The sequence below is a fragment of the Pipistrellus hanaki genome, assembly GCF_964339955.1.
Source record: "Pipistrellus hanaki genome assembly, chromosome: 9".
NCBI classification, from domain to species: Eukaryota; Metazoa; Chordata; class Mammalia; order Chiroptera; family Vespertilionidae; genus Pipistrellus; species Pipistrellus hanaki.
In genome coordinates this window covers 41457344-41471181 of record NC_140511.1, presented here as the reverse complement: position 1 = coordinate 41471181, position 13838 = coordinate 41457344, and the positions used below count along the sequence as shown (strand labels likewise).

At 55.0% G+C, this 13838-nt stretch overlaps 1 protein-coding gene and 1 pseudogene across 4 annotated transcripts in view; one reads left to right on the top strand and one right to left on the bottom strand.

Moving 5' to 3' along the window:
* GDPD5 (glycerophosphodiester phosphodiesterase domain containing 5) overlaps positions 1 to 13838 on the bottom strand; it is a 92829-nt gene that overhangs the window by 64222 nt on the left and 14769 nt on the right. Inside the window, exon 1 of one of the 3 annotated variants that reach the window (XM_084893399.1) lies at positions 11475 to 11581. The exons of the other annotated variants lie outside the window; for them this stretch is intronic. The gene's annotated coding sequence lies outside the window, so the exon portion shown is untranslated. Of the gene's footprint in view, positions 1 to 11474; positions 11582 to 13838 lie in introns of those variants that run through there. 3 annotated transcript variants of the gene reach the window in all.
* Positions 12281 to 13838, top strand: part of LOC311627157 (small ribosomal subunit protein uS15-like) — a 198768-nt pseudogene continuing 197210 nt past the window's right edge. The window contains exon 1 of the transcript XR_014797067.1: positions 12281 to 12758. The product of XR_014797067.1 is annotated as a small ribosomal subunit protein uS15-like (transcript). The remainder of the gene's footprint in view (positions 12759 to 13838) is intronic.

Sequence of the window (13838 nt, the reverse complement as noted above, 5' to 3'; positions counted from 1 at the left end):
GCTCAGCCTGGCAGAGTTGGGGAGATAGCCCTCAGCCACGTTGCGGGAAGAACCTGGGGGCTGGGGCCCAGTCTGCCGGGCGGGGGAGTTGGGTGGGGATCCGCCTCTGGAAGCTGAGGAACAGGGCGTCGCTGGGGCTCAGGGAGCAATGGAGACACAGGGCAGCTCTCAGAGGGCCTGCCTCTCGCTGACCACATGGCCCCGGGACACCCGTTCCTCAGCCTCTTCCTGACAGGAGAGAAGCGCCGCGGCTGACCGATGCTTCCTCCGTGCCAGGCTCTGCACCATCGGCTCCGTGTACGCTTTACCGCACATGATCCGCACACTAACCCTCAGGAGAGGCTCTGCTGTGCCTCACCCCCGTCTCCTGAGACCTCTTACCGTTCTGGGGCACACTGGCTTGTGTGGTCCTGTCCAGCAGCCAACACCTGCACAGGTGAGTGCGTGAGCGCCTGCCCTCGGGCTCTTGGAATCCCCTTGCCTGAGACCCAGCGATCCCCTAGGTCAGTGTTTCCCAAACTTTTGACATATGTGGACCCCTTCTGTAATTTTCGTAACGCTGAGTACCCCTCGTACTCATGAGAACGTAGAATTAGGCGCAGCTCAGCACGGTGCAGTGCATGTCCCCACCAAACTCCGGTGCAACGCGTACCCCCACCAAACTCTTCCCGTACCCCCGGGGGTATGCGTAGCACACTTTGGGGAACACTGCTCTAAGTGCCCCTTTACCAGTACCTGGTGGGTGGAGGTCTAAGTCCCACACCCTTGCCCTTGCCCTTACCCCTGGCCCGGGCCTGGCTGCGTGTCCGGAGAGCTCTGGGCACTAAGCTAAGTTTCCCTCGAGGGGTTTGGCTTGAAATCACTTTCTTGTTTCTCCTCCTTCTGGTTCTTTTTCCTATTCCCATAGCAATTTTTTTCCCCCCTTTCCTGGAAAACTTCTGATATGAGTCATTCTGACATAAGTCCTGGTCTCAGGGTCTATTTCTGTATCACCCGAACGGTGAGGGAGGTGCCATTAATTCTCCCATTTCAGAGACGAGGAAAGAGAGGCTCAGAGGCAGAGTTGTCCAAGATCCCCTGTGGCGAGACCTGAGCCGAGGTCAGCCCAGGGCAAAGCCTGAGGCTGGAGCCCTGCCCGCCAGCAGCCTCTGAGCCTGTTTACATCCTCGAGTGCCTTCCATCCTGGCCATCTGAGCTCACTTTCTTTCTTTTTTTTTTTTTTTTTTTATTGGAAGAAAAGCGAGGAGAACCAGCACATGGTCCAAGGGGGGATGACTAAGTCCTCGGATTCCTCTGTTGGCTCCGACACTGTTTTGGTCAACCCTTATGAATCAGGGCGGGTCTGACATTCTGGGAATGCAGGGAGACTTCAAACCAGCTTCATGAAAACAAGTTGTAAAAACACTGGCCGCCAATTCAAGTGGCCGGCTGACGGGCTTGGCTCCGCGGAGCTGGGCTGAGCAAGTTCACCAGGAGGGAACGCGCAGCAGGGGAGGGTGAGGCTAGACCCGGAGGAAGAGCTTCCCCATCGCTGGGAGCTGAGCCAGGGATGGGAGAAGCCATGGCCTCATTGGAATTGGACCAACCCGTGTCCTAACCTTCCCAGGCCTTTCTCGTTTGAAGCTTTTATGAAGCCACCACGTTGGTGAGCACTGCAGGCCCAGCCGGCCCAGCCCTGAGCTTCCACCACTGAGCTGGAACCTAGTTTATGAGGATGCTCTGACTCGGTGCAGCGCCTGCCTCGTAGGACGTCAAAAGTCTCGACAGTGAGGGCCCTGGGTCCTCCCCACACAGTAGACGGAAGCCCTGTGGAGCCTGTCGGAGCTCAGGGCGGGACTGAGAGCCACTGTGCCACCGCCTGTGCCCCTGCGTCCCACAACCATCCCTCCAGCAAGAGCTACCTCCTCTGGGAGCCCCCTTTATGCAGAGGACCATGGCGGGTGCTCATAGATTCGGCTTCTCCCTTCACCCCTGCCTCCTGCATCTCCTCTCCCCTCTCCAGGCAGCACGAAACAGGCCTGAGTCTCACCCAGGTTTTCCCACTCCGCCCTTTCCAGCACTCCCTTCCCTTCCTTTTCATCCCAACTTCCCAAAGAGCTGTCTACCTTCATGTTTCCATGTCCTCCCTCCCACCTGCTGCAGAGCCAACCACTCTCTGTCCCCAAGTTCAATCATGACCTCCCTGTGAGTAAACTCCACGACAGCTTCCAATGCTCCCTGACGCTGTGGGCCTCGCCGTCCTTCCGTGGCTTCCAGGACACCAGTTGCTCGGGTTCCCCTATTCCCCCTTGGTCTCCCCGTCTCCCCCTCTCCTCCTCTCGAGCTGGCTTCTCTCTCTGTCCAGGACCCATGCTGCTGCTCTTTATCCTGAGTGAGCTCTGCCCCTCCCTTGTCCTTCACACTCTCCTTGGGCGATATCACCCACCACTCGCTTCTGCCTGGACCAAGCTCAAGGCCAGTCAGTCTTCCCCATGAACCTCAGGTCATCCTACCCTGGCCACCCCACAGGAGTCACACACCCACAGTGGCCAAATGGGAATCCAGCACATCCCCCGAAACCTCTCCTCCCTTCCCCATCTTAAGCCACCTGGAGATGCCCGCCACTCCACCTGAGCCCCCTCCCAGCTACCCTCGGCAGCCGGGCTCCCTCCAGAGGAAGGTCGTGGCTGGGGACATGATTTCAGGAAAGAAAAGCAGGGCTAGCAGCTGTGTGGCCCTGGGGAAGTCAACTCGTCTCTCTGAGCCATGGTTTTCTGTCTGTGAAAGGAGGAGGAGGAAACAGAGCTCAGCAGGGCTGGCCGAGGATTAGTGACCTCACCGGTGCTGAGTTCTCTCTCTGATGCCGCTCACTCAGAAGGGACACTTGAGCTGTGACTGGGAGGCAAGGCAGGACGAGGGCTGGGAAAAGGAGGGATCTTGATCCTAAAAGCTCTGCGCTGTAGCTGGGCAGGTTCAGCCCTCCTCTTGCACATGCAAGGGGCCCGTGGGAAAGATGGGGTGTGGGAGGGGGTCTAACAGGGAGGCACCCTGCCCCTGATGAGCACCTGTTCCCACCTGCACTGGACGCAGCCCTCAGGGCCACTGCATCTGGCTGCAGCCACATGAAGGGCCCGAGACTGGCCCTTTTACTACGGGATTTGGAGCAATCCCTGAGCCTCAGTTTGCCCGTCTGTGCTGTGAGGGGAGCTGGGTATTACAACCCCCAGGATCTGTTCCATTTGGACCCTGCAGGACTGCAGAGTAGGGAGGAGTGTTGGAAGAGCTATTCTCTGCAGACAGGGCAGGGAGCAGAGGAGGCCCTGCCTGCTAACCCAGGGTTGGGTGTCAGGCTCCTCAACTGTCTTCGAGACAGTCATCCTCCAGCCCTTCTGCCTTCCCCTGCAGGAGCGCTGCTCTGAGCAGAGAAAAATCGCAAAGTGTCACACTGGAAACCAGGGAAAGCGCGCCAGGGTGGGTATGCATATCGCATGCAAAGCCGAGGCAAATGCCCCAGGCACACACCTGGGTCTGAGCCCCATCACGCCTGACCTCTCCCCATTCCCCTCTAAGACCACTCCTTTTCCCCACGAAAGTGGTCCAATACCTCCCCATCCCGCTGATGCCGCTTCAGAAGTGGCTCCTCCTCAGAGCACTCCAGGCCTTCACATGGCTGCCTGAGAAAAAGCTAAGGACTGCCTGGGACCTTGTATGCAAAAAGCTTTCCTTATCCTGCCTCAGTTCACCTTCCTGGCCTCCCCCAGCTCACCTCAGGGGGGCTCCAGCCACCCAGAACTAAGTCCTCCCTGCCCCCAGGAAAACTCAACTCAACAAATCTACACCCTTACACGGTGGGTTCAAGTTTGCTCTGCACGGAATGCCTTCTCACTTGTCTCTGCTAGGTGAACTCCTATAGATCCCCCACACCCAATGGGAAAGGCTGCAGTTCAGTGAACAGGCTTCCGTAGTGGGAGTCAGGCCCTACAGTCAGCACATCACAGTAAATTGCATAGGCTCAAAACCATCCTTATTTTTGGCCATATATACAACCACCTCTTACATACAATGCCCAGGCGCTGTTCTAGACAGTTCTGTGTTTTGACTCATCCAATTCTCAGGACTGTGGCAGATTGTACTCCCAGACACTTCTGCAGCCACAGTTCCCTTCCCACTTGCTCTTCTTACAATAACCCTGATACTCTTTCCTCGGGGAGAGCCAGGGTCTATGTCTCCCCCACTTGAATCTGGGGTTGGGGACTAGCGGCTGAAGCGACACTAAAGACTCCCAAGGCCAGGTCCTCAGAGGGGCTGCTGCGCCTGCCTCCTTCACCGGGACATCCTGCCGGAGCCCTGAGCCACGGTGTGCACAGTCTGACTGCTCTGTGGCTGCCATGCCGTGAGCAAGCCATGGCGGAGCTGCAGGACAGTGAGTGTCGGGGTGGTTTGTTAGGCAACAATAGCAACTAGAGCATCATTACCCCAACTTAGAGAAGAACCAGAGGCATAGTGAGGTTAAGCAACTTGCCCCAGGTTACAGAGCTGGTCACTGGCAGAGCCAGGATTTGAACCCAGGCGATTTAGTGCCAGAATCCACACTATTCGCTATCGTGTCTTACTAATCGCCCCCAAGGGTTGTCTCCAGGCCACAGCAAGCCCCAGGGAGAGGTTCAGAACAAATGACGGAGGGAAGGACTAGGCAAAGGAAAACGTAATGAACAGGAGCTGAGATAGCCTCCCAGGTGCAACACAGGGAACTCAGACCTACGCCTGCATAATGCAAATGAGTTTGACGCAAGCTCCTCGTACGGCATCCTGCGGCAGCTCCACTGTCCGTAGCCATGGGCTAAGAAGATGACCAGAGGTGCCTGGTGGATGCCACCTGCCTGTGCCCAGCAGAGATGAGCCCGAGATGCCCACTACCCACAGCTCTCCATGCTGCAGAATTAGACACAGGCCCCTGGAGAGCCAGTCCCTCCTCAGTTTGAGACCTGTGGACCCTGGGGACTGCACCAGGAAGGTCCCAGGCTGCGAGGCTGGGGATGTGGGTTTAATCCTGGCATGGCCATTGACTGTGTGAATTCGGGCTAGTCCCTGCCCCTCTTTCGGCCTAGGTGCTCTTCAGCTGCTTTGTTCTAAGACTCCCCGGATGGGGTTGAGGTGAGCTTGGGTATGTGGGTCCAATAATCCACGGTTCTACAAACCCCAAAGGGATCTGACCCTAGAAGGAAAGTGGATGATGAGAATAAATCCTACCTACCACTCACTGGGAGCTTGCTACGTGCCAGGCATTTTCATATGCACAATATCAATCCTTGCCAGCAACCCCATTAGACACATTAGCAAGTGACGAAGGACTCAGACTCGAAACTCAAGTGATGCTGGAAGCCAGGATCCAACCCAGGCCCATTCAACTTCCATACTCCCACCCCTTTCACAATAGCAAGAGGTGGAAGCCACCCGAGTGGCCAACAACAAACAAATGAATAAACAAAATCTGGTATAGGCACGCAATGGGGTATCATTCAACCACAACAAAAGAAGGACTTCTTGTCACAGGCTCTAACCGTGTAGCAACCATGGATAACCTGGAGGACATCGTGCTAAGTGAAATGAGCCAGCGCACAAGGATAAACACTGCATGAGTGAGCCTATGGACAGGGGGTCTCCAAAGCAGTCAAAACACAGAAACAGAAAGTAGAACGGTGGTTGCCAGGGGATGTTGCGGGTGGAGGAAGACATTGTTGTTTAATGAGTATAGAGTTTCAGTTTTGCAAGATGAAAAAATTCTGCGAACTTCTGTGAAACCACGTGAACCCAGTTAACACTACTGAACTGCACACACAAAGACGATGAAGATGGTACATTTTGTGTTATGTGCTTTTCACCACAGTTTAAAAATTTTTTCCCCATTCTTGGGGTAGAAAGAGATTAGGAGGAATATTAGGGAGAGGAGTCCAAGCAGGTTTTACAGAAAAGGGGGCATCTGAGTTGAGCAGGATTTGGGTGAGCACGGATGAGTCTGGGGCCCCGGAGGCAGAGGTGCCAGCCTCTGGGCCCTGCCCCTCTCCAGGAACCCAGGTGACTCCACCTCCCAGCCCATCCCAGGCCCTCCAGGTCTCCGCACAAAAGCAGTGCCCCACAGGGGAGCAGGCATTGGCCCGGAGGAAGGGACTTCTTGAACACCTACTATGTGTTCCCAGGCCCGTTTACGGTGTGACCTTGGGCCAGTCCCCCTCCTTGTGGGGCCTCAGTCTTCCCATCTGGACAAACAGAAGGTGACTCAGAATTCCTTTCCATTCTCACGTGGGGAATAATCTCTGAGGGGAGGGTGGGAGGGAGGCGCCAGAGCGGGGGACCAGGAGCCAGGAGCCACAGCCTCATGAACCTGCCTGGAGCACTTTCTTCCTACTGCACAGAGAAAATTTGGATCCATTCCAACTCAACAGACAGGTATCTGTACCTGCTACGTGTTTGTGATAGGATCATCATTCCTCTTCCAACCCTGTGATGTTTCTCCTACTCTGGGCTGGCAAAAAGTGGAACAGACTCCAGCATAAGGCAAAGCATGATCTACTGCACAGAGCGACCACGTCCTCCATGCCCAGGGTTCTCTCTAAAAATTCTGACCCTCACCCCTTCCCCTGACTCAGGAATCCTTTGCCCCCAAAAGTAATGAGGCGGGACAGTCCTTGGTTCCCATACCAGGTCTGCCAAGGACTAGCTGGGCCTCAGTGTCCTCAACTGCATCGTGGGAATAGGACACTGCCCACAGCACCCTAGCAAGTGTTAGACAAGTCAAGGGCGCCAAATGCTGTGCTCAGGTGTAGCATACAGTCGGCGCATAATGATTGGCTGCCATCATTGGCTTTCTCCTCAAAGACAAAGCCATTTCCACCAAGCTGTTCCTCTCAGAAGCCAGTTTGTTTGTTCGAACTCTTCCCAGAGGAGATTTTCCCCCAGGAACGCTGGTGATGATCCCCAGCCGGCCCCGGGGAGAGGGGAGGAGCAATAAGTCTTACCAGATGGGAAAAGAAAAATCACCATCACGTGGAGATGAGAGAGAAGTCCAGGGAAAGCCCCGCAGCACCTCAACCCCCCTTTCCCTCCTCCACCCAGGAGGGCCCACCACGGCCCCAGATCCTTCTTGATAAGCTACCTGGGGCCTGGCCGGGAGGCCGATATGATCAGGCTGCTGCTTAAGTCACACAAAGCCTTCTATTCTTAGCCGAGCAGGGGCTAGGCCTTCCCCGAAGCCCTCAGTGCTGCCAGCCCCAGCAGTGTGGGCCTTGGGGGCGATCACAGACGTAAGAAGGTGGTAGGCTTCCCTGTGACCGGACTGAAGCCTGAGGCCCACAGGAGGAGGCTGCTGAGTGAGCCCCTGATGCCAGGAATCCTTCCCTGGATTCCCACGTGCCCAAGGCGGGTCAGCTGAGCACCACATGGTCTGGCAAGGGCTGACTCTGACATGTCAGGAGCGTGCACAAGGGCACTGGTCAGGAATACTCACTCAGAGGCGACTTCACCAGCTGTCCCGCGAAGGAAAGCAAATGAGGCCCCGCTTACTGTCCTCACGGAGAACCCAGGCCTGGCTCCCCTGCCACCGGCCTGTACTCCCACTTGGACTCCATCAAGAACCTACTGTGTGTATCAGTTCCTCCTCCCCACCCCCCCGCACCCAGTATTTTTCTTTCCTTAAATATATTTTATTGATTTTTTACAGAGCGGAAGAGAGAGGGATACATTGATGAGAGAGAAACATCGATCAGCTGCCTCTTGCACACCCCCTGCTAAGAATGTGCCCGCAACCAGGGTACATGCCCTTGACTGGAATCAAACCCGGGACCCTTGAATCCGCAGGCCGACGCTCTATCCACTGAGCCAAACCAGTTTCGGCTGGAGATTTTTTTTCTTTTCTTAAATATATTATTATTGGTTTCAGAGACAAGGGGAGAGGGAGGGGGAGATCGAAACATCAATGATGAGAGAGAATCATTGATTGGCTGCCTTCTGTATGCCCTCCTCGAGCCCTCAACCAGCATGTGCCCTGACTGGGATTCGAACCACAACCTCCTGGTTCATAGGTTAATGCTCAACCACTGAGCCATGCCAGCTGGGCTCCCCAGTAGAGAGTGTGTGTGTGTGTGTGTGTGTGTGTGTGTGTGTGTATACATATATATATATATATATATATATATATATATATATATATATATATATATAATATTTTTATTGATTTTTTACAGAGAGGAAGGGAGAGGGATAGAGAGTTAGAAACATCGATGAGAGAGAAACATCGATCAGCTGCCTCCTGCACACCCCCCACTGGGGATGTGCCTGCAACCAAGGCACATGCCACCAACTGGAATCGAACCTGGGACCTTTCAGTCCGTAGGCCGACGCTCTATCCACTGAGCTAAACCAGTTAGGGCTCCCCAGTAGAGTTTCATAGATAATTCTCATCTGAATCTCAGGGAGCTGAGAGTTCGGTATCCTTTACCTCCCTTTTCAAGCACAGGGAGCTTAGGGACTTACCCTAGGTCAGAGGCAACCATGTAGAGTCAGGACTCACCCCCAGGGCTGCCCGGCTGCACGGCTTCTCCTGGCCCCAGGGGGAGGTTCCCCACGCCCCAGTGATGTGGAGGGTCCTCGTGGAGTCATAGCTTGAGAAATAGTTAAACTGTTCTGACCATTCAAGGAGCTCAGCCGCAATTTCCTCCTTCCTGCTTAGGGAGACCACAGGTGAGCTATCTAATAAACCAATTGTTTTGCTCTGAGCTAGAATGAGGTCCTCTCTGCAAATCAGTGGCCTACTGTGTGTCAGGCACCCTACTGGGTGTCCCACCCACTGGGCAGTTTGATTCGACCTCACACCAACCTTGCAAGGTTGGCCCAGGCCCGTCCGTGGTCAGCAAACGGCGGCTCGCGAGCCACATGCGGCTCTTTGGCCCCTTGAGTGTGGCTCTTCCACAAAATACCACGGCCTGGGCGAGTCTATTTTGAAGAAGTGGCGTTAGAAGAGGTTTAAGTTTAAAAAATGTGGCTCTCAAAAGAAATTTCAGTTATTGTACTGTTGATATTTGACTCTGTTGACTAATGAGTTTGCCGACCACTGGCCTAGGCTGAGCCTCACGGTGGCCATGTCAGAAATCCAAGGTTGCACAGGGGATCGGGGACAGGAACCCAGGTGTGCCAGGCCTTTGAAAGACGGTGAAGAATTGATGCTCACTGGACCCTTTTCTCAATAAACTGCTTAAGTTTACACCGATCCTCCATTACACCCTTCTCTCTGCTTGCTCCTGCCCCTTCTCCTCTGCCCCCTTATGAACCCAAGCAGAGGAAACATCTGTGATGCCTCCAGGTACCAGCGGAGCCCAGCTGTCTGCCCTCAACCCCAACCCTGGTGGGTCTAGGACGCCATCTAGGAGCCACTCGGGAACAAGGGCATTGAGAAGGACCCACGGATCTCTGGGAGGAAGGATGCTGGGCAGGGCCCAGCCCTGTACCCTTTCCCCCATCCTGGGCAGGGCAGCTTTGACCAGGCACTGTATGTGAGGGTTTCCAGGCCCCCCAGAGCAGGGGCCCCAGGCCCTGTTGAAATAAAGTCACGTCCATGCCAGAAATCGGAGTCGCCCTGACTGACATTTCCCGGCACCAACTGGGAGGTAGAGAGGATGGAGAGGTGACCTCCTTGTTCTGCCCCTCAGGCCCAGGGTCCCCCTCCCCCGAACCCCCAGGTATGAGGGACACAGGCCACAGTCCCCTGCATATGGACAAACCCTGTTGGACCCCAGCAGTACAGATAAGGGGGAGGAGGAATTCCTGCCATGGGCTCCCCACACTTCCCCACAGGCCAAGCCTAATGCTCCTCAGGCCTTCGGGATGTGGTGGGGGGAGGGGGTGGTATCTGTCCCAGGACCCAGCAGGCTGGTTCCCTTGCTGTTTAAATGCTCACGGACACAGGCATGCAAAGCACACCCTGACCTGTGTGTGCAGCTTGTACATAATTCATGGCCTCCGGTCGCGGTGGCCCGGATAAAATGAGCCCAGCAGAGCCACCGGGAGAACAGCGTGCTGTCACCAGGGAGCACTCCTGGGGAAGGGGTGAGTGGGCCAGAGGCCTCAGGGATTGTGAAAACTCGACCAATAAGGATAATGACCAACAAGAACTGCTTCCATGCACGTGGGGTAAGTCAAGTTTACTGCGTGCTTTCACGAATTCAACCTCGTATCTTACAAAAGCCTGGTGTGGGAGTTAACTGTTGCGCCCATTTTGCAGATAGGAAACGAGGCTCAGAGGAGAAGCAAGTTGCCCATTATCACCGAGAAGAAGCCGAAAGTCCTACCCAGCACCACCCTGGGGCATGCGCACAACCCCCAGCCCAGCCTGGCTCCACGGCCCTGCCCCCCAATCACAGACTTAGAGGAGCCATCAGCGAGGACACCAGGGCACCTCACCCTGAGCTCAGAGCTTAGCCCGACTGCTGAAGGAAGAAAGAAGGGAGAGCCCGCCTGACCCCCACCCTGCAAACGGGCTGCCCCCACCCAGGGTCCACTAGGCTGAATCCGGAGGCTGGGCTGAGGGACAGTCTGGTCTTCCCCTGCACACAGGCAAGAATCCCTGAGAGCCGAAACCGGTTTGGCTCAGTGGATAGAGCTTCGGCCTGCGGACTGGAAGGTCCCAGGTTTGATTCTGGTCAGGGGCATATACTTTGATTATGAACACATCCCCGGTAGGGGGTATGCAGGAGGCAGCTGGTCGATGTTTCTCTCTCATCGATGTTTCTAGCTCTCTATCCCTCTCCTTTCCTCTCTGTAAAAAATCAATAAAATATATTTTTTAAAAAAGAATCCCTGAGAGCTGAAAGGGGTGGGCTGGGGGCCTGGCCCCACAGGAGGAAGGGTCCAGTCCTACCAGGTGCCAGTGGGTCTGGGATGAATGTGACATGGTCTGGCCTTCAAGGCATTCCCAGTCAGGTAGGCACCCACTCGGCCAGAGTTCGGACCCTGGATCTGCCCAGGCCAGCTCCCCCAGCCCCACTTCAAAGACACCCGCTTTCCTCCCTCTGCCCCCACCACCCGGGCTCCTTACAGTGTCTTGAAGATGTAAACAGCTCCCCCCCCCCAACCCTTGTCACCTCTATACCTTTGCTCTGTTGTTGCTCTTCTGGCTGGCCAGAGCCTGCCTACCCCTTCCTCCCCCCCCCCCCCCGCCTACACACACACACACACACACACACACACACACACATGTAACCTTTGCCCTCTTTGTAAGCCTCACTCAAGTTCCCCCCTCCCCTCCCCACCACACCCCCCAGCTCAGGCTAATCCCAGGGGAAGTCTCCCTCCCTCCCCCCCCTCCGGAGCCTCCCCACACGACTGACCTCCCTTACAACACGGTGCACTCTGCCCGGGCGGGTGTTCCTGGAACCCTCTTGCTCACACCCCTCTGAGCCTGGCACGGCGCTTCCCTGAAATGAGTACACGCATCCCCTACTCACCCACCACGGAGACCCAGCACCGTGTACACAATCACTTCTTCCTTCTCATGTCTGCATTTGTCTTTCTTTAAAAACCTTTGGTGGGCTGGGCGGGGAAAAGAGATGGGAGGTCCTTAGACTTATCTTGGCATTTCCAAATGCTGGCTGGGTGCCTGGCCCGCAGTAGATGGCTGAGATTCGTTAGTTTGGTGGATGAAAGAATACAGCTATGTCCACCTTCCGCGTTCCCCTGCTATCAGCTCCATCCTGGGGCCAAACTCTGCTCCCCGCAGTCATCTCAAAATCAAACAGCCCCGGGAGGAGCCGCGCGCTAGCTGGAGGCTTCTGTGTTCAAAAAGGGAAAGTGAGGGTTTGCTATCTTCCCCGAGCGCTTTCTCTAATCAGTCCCAGGCTACGGGCGCCGTGACCCTGGAGTTGCATGTTCAAGCAAGCTTGGGAAAGGCTGGCGGCACACTCTACACCTGCAGGGGACCCTTCCATCATGTCAGCACAGTAAAGGCCCTGAGAAGTCCTGCTGTGACTTCCAGACCCCGTACGCCCACTTGTCCCAGGACCTGCTACCACCCGAGGGAGCTAGGACTGCTCAGAGCAGCTCCCATCGCAGACAAGGTATGGACACGAAAGGATGCTTGCACTGGCACACAGTCAAGGCCACACTTCCTTGCGCTGGCCATTTTATGGAGGCAGAGGTCTGACCGAAGCCACCAATGATCCTTTGTGACAGAAGCAGAAAATGAATGGGGCATCATACAGGTCCCAGATGGAGCACAGAAGAGGGAGCAGGTGACAGCCAGTCTGCCACCGTCATGGGTTGCATGCGCGCTCCCGGTAAGGGCTCTGCCAGTCGGCTCTGCCCTACCACCGCCGCAGCGTCCCCTCCTGGCTGAAATTCACGTCTGATGACCTGAAGGAGATCTACAAACTGGCCAAGAAGGGCCTGACTCCCTCACAGATGGGTGTGAGACTCGCACGGCGTTGCACAAGTACGTTTTGTGACCGGCAATAAGATCTTGAGAAGTCTTAAGTCTAAAGGGCTTGCTCCTGATCTTCCTGAGGATCTCTAGCATTTAATTAAGAAAGCTGTTGCCGTTCGAGAGCATCTTGAGAGGAACAGAAAGGATAAGGATGCTAAATTCCGTCTGATTCTGATCGCGAGCCGTATTCACCTGTTGGCTCGATATTGTAAGACCAAACGAGTCCTGCCCCCAATTGGAAATATGAGTCATCCACAGCCTCTGCACTGGTTGCATAAAATATCTTATGTACTCGAGCAATAAAATCATTGTTTAAGTAAAAAAGAAGGAGGAGGAGGAGGAGGAGGAACAGGTAACGGGCCAGGCTGGAGACCCGAGTTCCAACTGCAGGACTGTGCTCACTGCCGGCTACTGCGCAGGGACTGCAGCCTGCTGGGCTCTGCCTCCATCGGCTACAAAATAGGGATGATGCTATGTTCAGGCTGTCGTAAGGATTCAGTGTGGTGGTGGAAGCAGAGGCAGATTACAAACTATCAAGACCGGACCTGGCGTCTGCTGTGCACATCCTTACTTCCCTGCCTCACAGCCAGGTTGGTGCGTGGTCACGTCTTAACTAATCACAAGCTGCTGCAGACATGCTCAATCAGGACTGGTGTGTGGATGGACAGGTGGGTAGATGGATGGGTGACTGGGAGTATGGGTGAGTGGATGGATAGGTGAGTACGTGGGTGGGTGGAAGGGTGGATGGGTGGCTGGGTGGGTGGGTGGATGGACAGGTGAGCAGGTGGGTGAGTAGAAGGATGAATGGGTGGGTGGATGGAAGGGTAGATAGGTGGATGAGTGGATGGGTGGGTGAGTGGGTGAGTGGGTGAGTGAATGGGTGGGTGAGTGGGTGAGTAGATGGATGGGTGAATGGGTGGAAGGGTGGATGAATCCCTAGCAAGACCCGGGATCAATAATGGCTGGCTGAGCCGAAACCGGTTTGGCTCAGTGGATAGAGCGTCGGCCTGCGGACTGAAAGGTCCCGGGTTCGATTCCGGTCAAGTGCACGTACCTTGGTTGTGGGCACATCCCCAGTAGGGAGTGTGCAAGAGGCAGCTGGTCAATGTTTCTCTTTCATAGACTTTTCTAACTCTCTATCCTTCTCAATTCCTCTCTGTGTAAAATCAATAAAATATATTTAAAAAAAATAAATAATGGCTGGCTGAATAGGTAATTAATGAATAGATGAACAACTCTAACAAACTCAATTGTCTCATTTCTCAGTCCTCAACTGGTAGAAGCATCAAATTAGGAAGGACACACACACACACACACACACACACACGTGTAAGAAGGGAGAAGAAGGAGGTGCTGGGCTGCTGGAGCAAGTCTGTGAACAGAAGGGTCA